The sequence below is a fragment of the Bombina bombina genome, chromosome 1 (assembly GCF_027579735.1).
Source record: "Bombina bombina isolate aBomBom1 chromosome 1, aBomBom1.pri, whole genome shotgun sequence".
Taxonomy (NCBI): domain Eukaryota; kingdom Metazoa; phylum Chordata; class Amphibia; order Anura; family Bombinatoridae; genus Bombina; species Bombina bombina.
The window spans coordinates 1,151,823,267-1,151,839,408 of NC_069499.1; the positions used below are offsets into that span (position 1 = coordinate 1,151,823,267).

General features: G+C 38.2%; 1 protein-coding gene across 1 annotated transcript in view; it reads left to right on the forward strand.

The window, feature by feature from the left end:
• The window catches only part of RUNDC1 (RUN domain containing 1), an 81,499-nt gene that overhangs the window by 18,508 nt on the left and 46,849 nt on the right, over positions 1-16,142 (forward strand). The gene's annotated exons all lie outside the window — the stretch shown is intronic.

Genomic DNA, 16,142 nt, shown 5'->3' on the forward strand with positions numbered 1-16,142 from the left:
GGCAGTTTGATATTAGGTGTTTCACTAACTGCAACTCTGTGGGGGTTGTCTATCTCTTACAATGCTCCTCTTCCCTGTTCTACGTTGGGAAAACGAAACGGATGTTTAAGGACAGGGTTCAGGAGCATAGGGATCACATCCTCTACGAAAGAGATACAAGTGTAGCTCGTCATTTTAGAGATGCACATAATGGTAGTACTGCCTCTTTAAAATGTGTAGGGATTGATAGAGGAATAACAAATGGAAGAGGAGGGGCGAAAATAAATGTCTTTTAAATAAAGAAGCAAGGTGGACGTATATGTTAAAAACAGTTTCCCCTTATGGCCTTATTGAAAGAATTGAGTATGGGTCCTTTCTGGGTTGAATTTTTATCTTATCTTTGAAACTAACTGATCTACCCCTCTTGACTATGGGAAGAGAGGGAAAGAAAAGAAAGAAGAAGAAAAGGAAAAAAAATGACCCATTTAGATATTATGGGATTTCTGTTTAAATTTAAAATCGTAAAGGGAAGGTAATAATATTAATATATCCTCAGTTTGGGTATTCTCTGAGTTATTCAGGTTTATGTTATTCTTCAGGAAGAAAGCCTTAGAAAGGTATCGTAAACGCTATTTAACTAAATATTATTATGTTTGACTATCCATTCACATTTTAGATTCTACATCGAGGTTATGGTTTTTCATAATTGATATGTACATGTTTAGATTGAATTGCAGCACGCAACGGGTTAGGATTAAGCAACTGATTTTTACTACATGTATCGCTCTCCATTTACTCTAAAGTCAATGTTGTATCATAGAAGTAAGGAGGCTTGGCCTGAGCGGCCAATCTTATTGGAAAGCAAGTACCTTCGAAGGCCACTCCCCCAACAAAGTGGACCAACAAAAGCCTGGAGTGTGGAGTGACTGACAGTCCTGATGAGGCCCCTTTTCGCTCAGCATTGAGGGGCAAAACGCGTGTCGACAGACATTTCAAACAGGAGCAGCAAGCTGGGCACTTGTAATCAGAAGCGGTAATGTCTGGCTGTCCGGAGGTGTAATCACAGAGGTGGAGATACTCTACCTATTAAAGTCAGTGTCCCTAGGCGCAAGGAGACATGACTCTTTAATGGAATAGGTGAGCCAAGCATTGGATGTCGTAGGTAACTGTCCCGGTCCGCTTTTCCAATTGCCCTGTGAAAGTTTGGTACCCGGACATAGCTGCACCTTTATAACACTTTCTACAACAGCTTGTTATAATTGCATCTGTCAATACTTACTTTTATCACTCATGGATGTGGATGTTAAAGAACTTTACACACTGTGAGACCACAGAGCTGGCATTGGAGGACGTTCTTACCTCGGCCTGCCAGCTGGTTTTATCTGGCATATATATGGGAATCACGCTGTAGTGATTACTGCGCCTAAGGGCTTTTCAGCTTTGCAATTGGTGGGAGTGGCATACTTTCTAACAGAGACTCTTTATGGATCTTGAGAGGACATTTAATAGCGATTTAATAGGCTGTATCCATTTCGGAAATGTGCCCTCAATAATTAGTAGTTCTGGTATTTAGGTATGCCATCCCTGTAACATCTCTCACGTTGCATTATTTGAATTTTTGCCTTACTTAATGATTTCCATAAGCACCTTAATGATGTTTTTTGTAGGTAGCGTCCACTGCAGTGGTTATATTTGTGTTGACATTAATTTTTCTCTTGTTAAGTGTATCCAGTCCACGGATCATCCATTACTTATGGAATATATTCTCCTTCCCAACAGGAAGCTGCAAGAGTCCACCCACAGCAAAGCTGCTATATAGCTCCTCCCCTAACTGCCATATTCAGTCATTCTCTTGCAAGCCTCAACATAGATAGGAGGTTGTGAGAGTCTGTGGTGCTTTCTACTTAGTTTATTCTTCAATCAAAAGTTTGTTATTTTTAAATGGCACCGGAGTGTGCTGTCTATCTCAGGCAGTATTTGGAAGAAGAATCTGCCTGCGTTTTTCTATGATCTTAGCAGACGTAACTGAGATCCATTTGCTGTTCTCACACATTCTGAGGAGTGAGGTACTTCAGAGGGGGAATGGCGTGCAGGTTTTCCTGCAGATAAGGTATGTGCAGTAAAATATTTTTCTAGGAATGGAATTGACTAAGAAAATACTGCTGATACCGAAGTAATGTAAGTAAAGCCTTAAATGCAGCGATAGCGACTGGTATCAGGCTTATTAATAGAGATACATACTCTTTTATAAAAATGTGTTTTAAAACGTTTGCTGGCATGTTTAATCGTTTTTTAACGTACATTGGTGATAACACTGTAATGTTGGTATAGCCTTAAATGCAGTAAAAGCGACTGGTATCAGGCTTATTAATAGAGATACATACTCTTGTAAAAATGTGTTTTAAAACGTTTGCTGGCATGTTTAATCGTTTTTAACATATGTTTGGTGATAAAACTTATTGGGGCCTAAGTTTTTTCCACATGGCTGGCTTAAATTTTGCATAGAAACAGTTAACTGAAGCTTCCCACTGTTGGCTTTGGCAGTTTGTTGTGTCTGTTTTTAAAAACGTCTATGTCGTTTTTTTTTTTTTTTTATCTGTTTTTTGCATTAAGGGGTTAATCATCCATTTGCAAGTGGGTGCAATGCTCTGTTACCTTATTACATGTACTGTAAAAATTTCGTTTGTTTTACTGCCTTTTTTTCACTGTTTTTCAAATTTTGACAAAATTTGTTTCTCTTAAAGGCACAGTAACGTTTTATATATTTGCTTGTTAACTTGATTTAAAGTGTTTTCCAAGCTTACTAGTCTCATTATTAGTCTGTTCTAACATGTCTAACATAGAGGAAGCTCTGTGTTCATTATGTTTTAAAGCCATGGTGGAACCCCATCTTAGAATGTGTACCAGATGTACTGATTTCATGTTAAACAATAAAGATCATTTTTTGTCTTTAAAAACATCACCAGAGGATTCTGTCGTGGGGGTAGTTATGCCGACTAACTCTCCCCACGTGTCAGACCTTTTGACTCCCGCTTTAGGGACTAACGCTCAAATGGCGCCAAGTACATCAAGGGCACCCATAGCGTTTCTTTTACCAGGGGATTCTGTCGAGGGGAAAGTTATGCCGACTAACTCTCCCCACGTGTCAGACCCTTCGACTCCCGCTTCAGGGACTCGCGCTCAAATGGCGCCAAGTACATCAAGGGCGCCCATAGCGTTTATTTTACAAGACATGGCAAAGGTGGTGAATAATATTCTGGCAGCAGTATTAGTCAGACTACCTGAAATTAAAGGAAAGCAGTTAGCTCTGGGGGTAGATACAGAGCATACAGACGCTTTAAGAACCGTGTATGATACTACCTCACAATATGCTTAGTCTGTGGGTGATTTTTTTTGACTCAGGGAAGATGATTTAACCTGATTCTGATATTTCTACATTTAAAATTTATGCTTGAGAACCTCCACTTGTTGCTCAGGGAGGCTTTGGCTGCTCTGAATGAATGTGTACAATCGCAGGGCCAGAGAAATTGTGTAGACTGGATAAATAATATGCAGTGCCGGTGTGTACTGATGATTTTCCAATACCTAAAGAGGTTTACTAAATTTTTTTTAATAAGGAATGGGATAGACCAGGTGTGCCGTTCTCTTCCCCTCCTATTTTTTAGAAGAATGTTTTCTAATAGTTACCACCACACGGGACTTCTGGCAGACAGTTCCTAAGGTGGAGAGAAGAGTTTCTACTCTAGCTAAGCGTACCACTACCTCTGACGAGGACAGTTGTGCTTTTTAGATCCAATGGATAAAAAATGTTTATTCAACAGGGTTTTATCCTGCAGCCCCTTGCATACATTGCTTCTGTCACTGCTGCTGCGGCGTTCTGGGTTGAGTCTCTTGATGAGGCTTTACAGTTAAGCGACTCCATTGGATGAATATATTTGACAAGCTTATGCTAGCCAATTCCTTTGTTTTCTGATGCCTTGTTCATTTGACTAGACTAACGGCTAAGAATTCTTTTTTTTTACTATACTGGCGCGCAGAGCGCTATGGCTTATATCATGGTCAGCTGTCGTGACTTTAATAAATAAGCTACTTAACTTCCCTTCAAGGGGCAGACCCTATTCGGGCCTGGTTTGAAGGAGATTATTGCTTATATCACTGGAGGAAAAGGTCATGCCCTTCCTCAGGATAGGTCCAAATCAAGGGCCAAAAAAAAAAAAAAAAGGTCTAATTTTCGTGCCTTTTAAAAACTTCAGGGCAGGTGTGGCATCCTCTTCCTCTAAGGCAAAACAAGAGGGAATTTTTGCTCAGTCCAAGGCGGTCTGGAGACAATCGGACCTGGAACAAAGATAAGCAGGCCAAGGAGCCTGCTGCTGCCTCTAAGGCAGCATGAAGGAACGGACCCCTATCCGGTAACGGATCCTATAGGGGGCAGACTTTCATTCTTCGCCCAGGCGTGGGCAAGAGATGCCCAGGATCCCTAGGCATTGGAATTTATATCCCAGAGATATCTTCTGGATTTCAAAGATTCCCCCCCCAAAAAAGGGGAGATTTCGCCTTTCACAATTATCTGCAAACCAGATAAAGAAGGAGGCATTCTTACATTGTGTACGAGATCCATCCAGTTCCAAGAGAGGAACAGGGACAGAGTTTTTACTCAAATCTGTTTGTGGTTCCCAAGGAGAGGGAACCTTCAGACCTATTTTGGATCTAAAGATCTTAAACAAATTCCTCAGAATTCCGTCATTTAAGATGGAAACTATTCGTACCATCTTAACTATGATCCAGGAGAGTCAATAGAGGACTACAATGGATTTGAAGGATGCTTATCCTCACATTGTGATGCATAAAGATCACCATCGTTTTTCAGGTTTGCCTTTCTAGACAGGCATTACCAGTTTGTAGCTCTTTCCTTTGGGATATCTACAGCCCCAAGAATCTTTATGGAGGTTCTGGGGTCGCTTTGGCGGTCCTTAGACCGCGGGGCATAGAAGTGGCCCCTTATTTAGACGACATCCTGATACAGGCGTCAAACATCCAAATTGCCCAGTCTCATACGGACGTAGTACTGGCATTTCTGAGATCACATGGGTGGAAAGTGAACAAGGAAAGAGTTCTCTATCCCCAATCTCAAGGGTTTCCCTCCTAGGGACTCTGATAGATTCTGTAGAAATGAAAATTTACCTGACGGAGTCCAGGTTGTCAAAGTTTCTAAATTTCTGCCGTGTTTTTTCATCCCATCCGCGCCCTTCGGTGGCTCAGTACATGAATGAAATCGGCTTAATGGTAGCGGCAAGGGACATAGTACCGTTTGCACGTCTACATTTCAGACCGCTGCAACTATGCATGCTCAGTCAGAGGAACGGGGATTACACAGATTTGTCCCCCTGTTAAACCTGGACCAAGAGACCAGAGATTCTCTTCTCTGGTGACTATGTCGGGTCCATCTGTCCAAGGGTATGACCTTCCGCAGGTCAGATGGGACAATTGTTACAATAGATGCCAGCCTTTTAGGTTGGGATGCAGTCTGGAACTCCCTGAAGGCTCAGGGATAGTGGACTTAGGAGGAGACCCTCCTTCTAATAAATATTCTGGAACTGGGAGTGATATTCCATGCTCTTCAGACTTGGCCTCAGTTAGCAACTCTGAGGTACATCATACTCAGTCGGACAATATACACGACTGTGGCTTACATCAGCCATCAAGGGGGAACAGAAGTTCCCTAGCGATGTTAGAAGTCTTACAATAATTCACTGGACAGAGACTCACTCTTGTCTATCAGCTATCCATATCCCAGGTGTTGAGAACTGGGAGGTGGATTTTCTAAGTCGTCAGACTTTTCTTCCGGGGGAGTGGGATTTCCTCCGGAGGTCAAGACCAAGCAGGAGAGGGCTTTGGTGTTTTTGACAGCGCCTGCGTAGCCACGCAGGACCTGGTATGCAGATCTGGTGGACATGTCATCCTTTCCATCACGGTCTCTGCTTCTGAGACAGGTCCCTCTACCTCAGGGTCCTTTCAACCATCTAAATAGAATCAATCTGAGATGGACTGCCTGGAGACTGAACGCTTGATGTTATCAAAGCATGGCTTCTCCGAGTCAGTCATTGATACCGTAATACAGACATGAAAGCCTGTCTCTAGGAAAATTGAACATAGATATGGTGTAAATATCTGATTGTTATGAATCCAAGGGTTACTCATGGAGTAAAGTCTGGATTCCCAGGATATTATCTTTTCTCCAAGATGTTTTTGAGAAAAGGGTTGTCAGCTAATTCCTTAAAAGGGGACAGATTTTTACTCTGTCTATTTTTTTTGCACAAGCGTCTGGCAGGTATTCTAGACGTTCAGGCATTTGGTCAGGCTTTGGTTAGATCCAAGCCTGTGTTTAAAACTGTTGCTCCGCTATGGAGCTTAAACCTGATTCTTAAGGTTCTTCAAGAAGTTCCGTTTGAACCTTTTTTGTTCCATAGATATCAATCTTTATCTTGGAAAGTTCCTTTTGGGTAGCTAATTCCTCGACTTGTAGAGTCTCCAAGTTATCTGTGTTACAATGTGATTCTCCTTATCTGGTCCTTCATACGGATAAGGTAGTCCTGCGTACCAACCTGGGTTTTTTCCTAAGGTGGTATCTAACAAGTACATCACTCAAGAGATAGTTGTTCCATGCTTGTATCCTAATCCTTCCTCAAAGAAGGAACGTCTATTACACAATATTGGACGTGGTTTGTGCTTTAAAGTTTTACTTACAAGTTACTACAGTTTTCATCAAACGTTCACCTTGTTTGTTGTCTATTCTGGACAGAGGAGAGGTCAAAAGACTTCAGCAGCCTCTCTGTCTTTTTGGTTAAAAAGCATAATTAATTTAGCTTATGAGACTGCTGGACAGCAGCCTCCTGAAGGGATTACAGCTCATTCTACTAGAGCTGTGGTTTTCACTTGGGCCTTTTTTAAATGTGGCTTCTGTTGAACAGATTTACAAGACGGAGTCTTGGTCTGCGCTTCATACTTTTCAAATTTAACAAATTTGATACCTTGCTTCTTCGGAGGCTATTTTTGGGAGAAAGGGTTTTTTACAGGCAGTGGTAACTTCTGTTTAAGTACCTGCCTTGTCCCTCCCATCATCCGTGTACTTTAGCTTTGGTATTGGTATTCCATAAGTAATGGATGATCCGTGGACTGGATACACTTAACAAGAGAAAACATAATTTATGCTTACCTGATAAATTTATTTCTCTTGTAGTGTATCCAGTCCACGGCCCGCCCTGTCACTTTAAGGCAGGTAATTTTTTCATTTGAACTACAATCACCACTGCACCCTATGGTTTTTCCTTTCTCTGCATGTTTTCGGTCGAATGACTGAATATGGCAGTTAGGGGAGGAGCTATATAGCAGCTTTGCTGTGGGTGGACTCTTGCAGCTTCCTGTTGGGAAGGAGAATATATTCCATAAGTAATGGATGATCCGTGGACTGGATACACTACAAGAGAAATAAATTTATCAGGTAAGCATAAATTATGTTATTTCTGTTGTGGATTTCTTTGTAATAAATCAGTTGCATTCTATCTGGCCTGTGTGTGCATGGTTTTTCTTGGATCTGAAACTATCCCTCAGCCAAATATCTACATATTAGATTTAAAGGAGTTGTTTTTTGAGTGCTGAAATCCCCTACTATATTTGCAGTATCTCATATAGCTCTACTACGTAATTCTTTTTCTTTAAAATACTGGATTAATAAGTATAGGGGTCTGCACCAGGTCTAACACAAGCTTAATTGCTGTATTGACTATATCATTAATCCAGAATAAAAGTTCCCATCCCATTTATTAAGGAGGGTCCTGGATTTCCTCTCCCATAATTTATTTGTTAAATACAATAAATATATATATATATTACACAATACAATACAAAAGGAAGTTTAACATAGTAATATTCAACAAAATGACATGTGTCAATATCAAACCTTATACCGTGATACTTGAATAAAGTGCCTCTTACTACAATTCATCAAACAAGTGATCAATGATCCCACATATCTCCTGCTTCCCCAACCGGTCTATGCCCCGGGTTTGAATGCTTATGGAACAATCCACACTGTTAGTGATTCAATTGGATGATCAGCACCGCCGCCCACATTGTGTGTTGTTAGTTGTCAAGAGCACCCTGGCAGTTGCAGGACGGTGGTGAGAGTGCATATACCTTTTGCACTGTTGCATAAATATATATATATATATATAACATAATTTATGTAAGAACTTACTTGATAAATTAATTTCTTTCATATTGGCAGGAGTCCATGAGCTAGTGACGTATGGGATATACAATCCTACCAGGAGGGGCAAAGTTTCCCAAACCTCAAAATGCCTATAAATACACCCCTCACCACACCCACAATTCAGTTTAACGAATAGCCAAGAAGTGGGGTGATAAAAAAAGGAGTAAAAAGCATCAACAAAGGAATTTGGAAATAATTGTGCTTTATACAAAAAAAATCATAACCACCATAAAAAGGGTGGGCCTCATAGACTCTTGCCAATATGAAAGAAATGAATTTATCAGGTAAGTTCTTACATAAATTATGTTTTCTTTCATGTAATTGGCAAGAGTCCATGAGCTAGTGACGTATGGGATAGCATTACCCAAGATGTGGAACTCCACACGAGTCACTAGAGAGGGAGGGACAAAATAAAAACAGCCATTTCGCTGAAAAAAATAAATCCACAACCCAAATAGTTTATTCTCAAAAAATAAAAATAAAAACTTAATACTTAAAACGCTTTTGTTGCACTTGATGTCCCAGTGAACAAGATGCCAGGAGGTACCGAAGCGTTTGGGATAATGCTGTTTTAACATAATACTCAAAATAAAAGTGATGTTTTACCATTGCAAAATCCGGTGAGTGCAGTGTTCTGGTGGAATATATATATCCCAAAATGAAAAAGCGCTACAGCTCCCAGTGTTAGACTTGTCTGTCTGATTTTGATTTATTATTAAAAAGAGAGGCGTACTGGATCTTCTCTCTTGCTACTCGAATTCCAAATGGGTATAATTCCATATATGATGTAATAAAGTTTTGGGATTAATTAAAATACACTTCAGTTGTTACATCCTCAGAAGTATAACATTTATAACTAATATATGGTTATTATGCTGCCCATATAAATCTATTTCCCATATCGCAAATATATGACAAACACCCTGTAGGTGTCAATTACATGAATAAATCCAAAAATCAGTGTGTTATAGTAGGTTAATTTTATAATCTGATAAATTATGATTGTCTGTATTTGTAGAAATTTAGGGTTATCTCACCCATCTTAGGGTAACAGGAATACTGATGTATTTATGACAAGTGTGTAAATATTTTGAATTAACCCCAGAGAAGTATTTCTCAAGTTAGATTTGTATTCAATGCCAGGCACACACATATTTAGACATATACAGGGGTTTAAGGCTGCTTTATGACTTATTTGATAAATTATTATACAATATTTATTTATGATCTAGCATCTAACTACATATAAATATGAATGTTGATGTCAAATATTTGTCTAGCTAAGGAAAATGCAAAGATGATATGTGGAGAATGTATATATATTCTTTACCGAGTCTGGGTCAGATATACATATAACACATTAGTTTTAGTACATTTGTTACAATAAATAACACAGGATAACAATATAGGGTTAATAATGAATATGCATTGTTCAATTAGGGCACATGACTTTAGTTAACCTATTAAGTAATAGCCACAGGTATATATTTTAAATGTTTTAATGTGATTGAGGTTTATGATTAAGGCCTGACGGCCGAAACATATCTATCCACTCATTCTGTGTGAGCTATTAACTTGCGTTTTTAATCTAATATGAAATAAAAGAACTTTGCTTTTAACACACCTTTGTGCTGGCTGGATCTTCGTTTTTTTTCCATATATATATATATATATATATATATATATATATATATATATATATATATATATATATATATATATATATATATATATATATATATATTTATTACTACATTTTTAAAACTTAAAGTTATTTTTTTTTTCTTATTAGAGATATCATTGCAGAAAGAAAGAGAAGCATGCAGGAACTGTTAGCACTTTTGTTTTGCAGCGCTGCTCCACATCAAGCTTTTCTCTTCAAACAGCGCTGTTCTCTGGCTGCACTGTACAAGATTTCCCCTAAAGGGACACTGAACCCAAATTTTTTCTTTCGTGATTCAGATAGAGCATGCAATTTTAAGCAACTTTCTAATTTACACCTATTATCAATTTTTCTTCGTTCTCTTGCTTTCTTTATTTGAAAAAGATAGCATATAAGCTTTTTTTTTGGGGTCAGAACCATGGAAAGCACTTGTTTATTGGTTGGTGAATTTATCCACCAATCGGCAAGAACAACCCAGTTTGTTCTCCAAAAATGGGCCGGCATCTAAACTTACATTCTTGCATTTCAAATAAAGATACCAAGAGAATGAAGACAATTTGATAATAGGAGTCAATTAGAAAGTTGCTTAAAATTGCATGCTCTATCTGAATCACAAAATAAAAAAATTGGGTTCAGTGTCCCTTTAACGACCAAGGAAGTGCCAGACACGTCCTACAAAAAACAGTCATTAACGACCAAGGACGTGCCTGGCATGTCCTCTGGGGTTTTAAACGCTGGAAACGATCCTGATCGCTTCCAGCCGCTTTCAGGGTATTTCAGGTTATTGCTGCGATGCCTCCAATATTGAGGCATCGGTCAATACCCTTATTAAGCACACCGATGCACTCTGTGGCCCTCTCTGCATCATCGGCCAGTGATGGTGCTGATCGTTGGTGGCATGGGAGGGCTTGGAGGGTGGCGGGTGGGTGTCCCATCGCTGGTAGCCATCTTCCTGTCAGTGGGGATGATGGTTTCGGGGACGCGCGGGGGCGGGAGGGACTGCTACACTATTGGACATCTGTAGTGAAAGGTAAGGTGGGAGAGGGATTTTTAAGTATTGGGAAAGGGCTCTGTTAGGGGGTAGGGTATTGAGGGGGTACAGCTACACTACAGAAAATTTGGGTTTTATTTTTTTTTTAATATAAAAGAGTGCTATTTTTTAGTAAACTGGGTACTGGAGAGTGCCTTTCTTGCTTCATTTCTACATTACATATTTAAAGTGCACCCCGGAGGTTGCATGTTAATAGTGAGTGTGGGATCCACTTTGAATATTATTTTTATATATATATATATATATATATATAAATATATATATATATATATATATATATATATATATATATATATATATATATATATATACACACACATGTTAAGGGTTATTCAGGGATTCCTGACAGATATCAGTGTTACAATGTAACTATCGCTAATTTAAAAAAAAAAAAATATGGTTTGGAAATAGCAAAGTGCTACTTGTACTTATTGCCCTATAACTTGCAAAGAACATGTAAACATTGGGTATTTCTAAACTCAGGACAAAATTTAGAAACCTATTTAGCATGGGTGTTTTTTTGGTGGTTGTAGATGTGTAACCGATTTTGGGGGTCAAAGTTAGAAAAAGTGTGTATTTGTATTTTTTTTTATCATATTTTATCCTTTTTGTTAAAGTAAATTATATGATATGATGAAAATAATGGTATCTTTAGAAAGCCCATTTAATGGAGAGAAATACGGTATATAATATGTGTGGGTACAGTAAATGAGTAAGAGGAAAATTACAGCTAAACGCAAACACCGCAGAAATGTCAAAAAAGCCCTAGTCCCTAACGGTAAGAAAATTGAAAAATGGTCTGGTCACTAAGGGGTTAAAGGTATACTAAACCCAAATGTTTTTTTCTTTCATGATTCAGATAGAGCATGCAATTTTAAGAAACTTTCTAATTTACTCCTTTTATCTTTTTTTTCATTCTCTTGCTATCTTTATTTGAAAAGCAGTAATGTAAAGCTTTGGAGCCTGTATTCTCTCAGATTAGCAAACATATCAGATCAGCAAATGGAAGTGACATTCCGTCAGCTGTGTGACCGCAAATACTCACTGCACAAGCGCTCCACCGCATCATTGCATTCTAATCCCAGCACGTCAAGTTACAATCTACCCGTCAGATTGTTGAACACTTTTAAAGCGCATGCACGCACAGAGGTGTAGTTTGTATATGTAAGGCATGATGGGTAATGTAGTTTAATTTTAAAGAACTACGGTACCTTTATATCGCTGTAATATACAGTTATAACAAGTCACATTAAATTATTTTTGATAAATTAATAAACTGAACCTTAAATAATTAGATACTGATATTTTTAAACCAGCTTTATTGAGAAAGAAAAATACAAAACAGTAATTTAATTGAAATATATAATGGAGTCTAATACAAATCAGTTGGCAGTATAATAAGAAATGCTATTTTTTGCCCTCAGTTAAACAAAAACATTATAAGGGGAATAACACAGAATGTACTGTTTTGTATTTTTCTTTCTCAATAAAGCTGGTTTAAAAATATCAGCATCTAATTCTTTAAGGTTCAGTTTATTAATTTTTTAAAAATAATTTTAATGTCACTTGTTATAACAGTATATTACAGCAATATACATAAAGGTACAGTAGTTCTTTGAAATTAAACTACATTACCCATCATGCCTTACTTATACAAACTACACCTCTGCGCGCATGCGCTTTAAAAGTTTCCAATAATCTGACGGGGAGATTGTAATTTCTGACATGCTGGAATTGGAATGCAATGACACAGTGAGTATTTGCGGTCAGACAGCTGGCGGAACGTCACTTCCGTATGCTAATCTGACAGAACACATGCCCGTTTTTAGCACCCTAGATAGTGCTTGCTTATTGGTGGCTACATTTAGCCACCAATCAGCAAACGCAACTCAGGTGCTGAACCAAATATGGGCCGGCTCCCAAGCTTTCCGCTCCTGCTTTTCAAATAAATATAGCAAGAGAACAAAGAAAAATTGATAATAGGAGTAAATTAGAAAGTTGCTTAGAATTGCATGCTCTATCTGAATCATAACATATTTGGGTTTAGTATTCCTTTAACTTAACAGCCATAATGAAGTGTTGTTTGAAGAGAACAGTCAAATACGGGCAGCACTGTAAAGTGGCATCGCATTGTGACAGACTCTTAGAGATTTTTTTTCAGCCCTGCTCCGTAGCCTTTCCTGGCCTGCTAAACTATAGCTCCTGAAAGTAAGCTGTTCTTGTGAGCAATGCACCTTTTTTATTACTACATTTTTTTATCTTACAAGTATGTGATGTTAGACCAAGGGCAATAGAATTTTTTTTTATTCAAAGACATTTAAAAAAAAATAAAAAAAAATTCTGCAGCTAATTTGCAATGCTATTTTCAACTGCTGTATTATATTATAAAACTTTAAAAATTGCTTTCCTCTCCAGTTAATCAAAACATTGCAAGTGAGCTGTTGCTTTAGTGTAGCTGCCTAATTTAAAATTTAATTTAATTTCAAAATGAAAGACTTTCACTCAAAAAAATCTCATTGCAGAAAGTGACAAAAAACGTTCTGCCTCTAGGCAAATTAGGTCCTGTGCTGATCAAGCAATCAATGTGTAGCATAGGAAGTGTAGACTCTCCTTAAAGGGACATGAAAGTCAAAATTAAACTTAAATGGTTTGGATAGAGCATGACATTTCGAACAACTTTCCATTTTTTCCCATCATCCATTTTAACTAAGTTCTCTTGGTATCCTTTGTTAAAGAGTTAATCCTATGTGAGCTCAGGAGCATGCACATGTCTTTAGCCATCTGGCAGCAGTGTTTGCAACAATGTTTATTGCAATGTTATACATAATTGCAAACTGCTGCCTAGAATGCTACAGACACTATGACAGTGTCTAAAGACATGTGCACACTCCTGAGCTCACCTGAGATTACACTTTAACAAAAGAGTATCAAAAGGATTTAACAAAAGTGATAATAGAAGTAAATTGGAAAGTTGTTTAAAATTGCTCTATCTGAATCATGAATGTTTAATTTTGACTTTACTAATCACACTCTGTCTGCAAACAAACTAACTATATGGCTCAATGTATTGCTATAGCTCTGTATCCCTTTGCATCTAAGATTCCTTCCTCAACACTCATGCTTTCCACCACCAGCCACCTTGTGTCTGTAACATTCTGTTTGAGAACTACTGTTGTCTACAAATGTCTCCCTATGCATCCTTCATTCTTCTATTGAAACTAAGACTAAGCCTTTGTTGCATTTCTCTGTGTTTATATTAGATAGCTATATATCATATTGTCATATCATTGCTCCCAGCATCTAAACCAAGACAACTAGCATCTTATGCTTTTGTTTTTGTGGCAGACTCCATTTTATGCTCAAGCATGAGTCTGAACATGTTTATAAATGGTGCAAATGTTCTTTATAGACATTTTAGTTTTAGAAGTTGACTTTTGCAATGCCACCTGCTTGCTGAGTTTTACAGCAAGAAAGGACAGGTATTTTCCCTTGTACCTGTATAGCTGGATCAGCTAGTTTTCAAACATATGTGATTTAAGAATGAAAAGGATTTCCCCTGAGAGATGATGTAATATGTATACTGTATGCTCCCTAGAGCTGACCCTCTTCCTGTATTTAGTTTAGTCTGGGCTATGTATTTATCTCTTCTTAAATACCCAAATGCTATGGAATTTGGCAGTACAAATAAATAACTTAATCACATGAATGCAGTCTTTTTCCAAATGATATACCTCACAATTTACTGTTATAACCCATTATGCTAGTGTGTGTTGTTTCTCTTGTTAAGTGTATCCAGTCCACGGATCATCCATTACTTATGGAATATATTCTCCTTCCCAACAGGAAGCTGCAAGAGTCCACCCACAGCAAAGCTGCTATATAGCTCCTCCCCTAACTGCCATATTCAGTCATTCTCTTGCAAGCCTCAACATAGATAGGAGGTCGTGAGAGTCTGTGGTGCTTTCTACTTAGTTTATTCTTCAATCAAAAGTTTGTTATTTTTAAATGGCACCGGAGTGTGCTGTTTATCTCAGGCAGTATTTGGAAGAAGAATCTGCCTGCGTTTTTCTATGATCTTAGCAGGCGTAACTAAGATCCATTTGCTGTTCTCACACATTCTGAGGAGTGAGGTACTTCAGAGGGGGAATGGCGTGCAGGTTTTCCTGCAGATAAGGTATGTGCAGTAAAATATTTTTCTAGGAATGGAATTGACTAAGAAAATACTGCTGATACCGAAGTAATGTAAGTAAAGCCTTAAATGCAGCGATAGTGACTGGTATCAGGCTTATTAATAGAGATACATACTCTTGTAAAAATGTGTTTTAAAACGTTTGCTGGCATGTTTAATCGTTTTTTAACATATGTTTGGTGATAAAACTTATTGGGGCCTAAGTTTTTTCACATGGCTGGCTTAAATTTTGCATAGAAACAGTTAACTGAAGCTTCCCACTGTTCCAAGGGTTACTCATGGAGTAAAGTCTGGATTCCCAGGATATTATCTTTTCTCCAAGATGTTTTTGAGAAAAGGGTTGTCAGCTAATTCCTTAAAAGGGGACAGATTTTTACTCTGTCTATTTTTTTTTGCACAAGCGTCTGGCAGGTATTCTAGACGTTCAGGCATTTGGTCAGGCTTTGGTTAGATCCAAGCCTGTGTTTAAAACTGTTGCTCCGCCATGGAGCTTAAACCTGATTCTTAAGGTTCTTCAAGAAGTTCCGTTTGAACCTTTTTTGTTCCATAGATATCAATCTTTATCTTGGAAAGTTCCTTTTGGGTAGCTATTTCCTCGACTCGTAGAGTCTCCAAGTTATCTGTGTTACAATGTGATTCTCCTTATCTGGTCCTTCGTACGGATTAGGTAGTCCTGCGTACCAACCTGGGTTTTTTCCTAAGGTGGTATCTAACAAGTACATCACTCAAGAGATAGTTGTTCCATGCTTGTATCCTAATCCTTCCTCAAAGAAGGAACGTCTATTACACAATATTGGACGTGGTTTGTGCTTTAAAGTTTTACTTACAAGCTACTACAGTTTTCATCAAACGTTCACCTTGTTTGTTGTCTATTCTGGACAGAGGAGAGGTCAAAAGACTTCAGCAGCCTCTCTGTCTTTTTGGTTAAAAAGCATAATTAATTTAGCTTATGAGACTGCTGGACAGCAGCCTCCTGAAGGGATTACAGCTC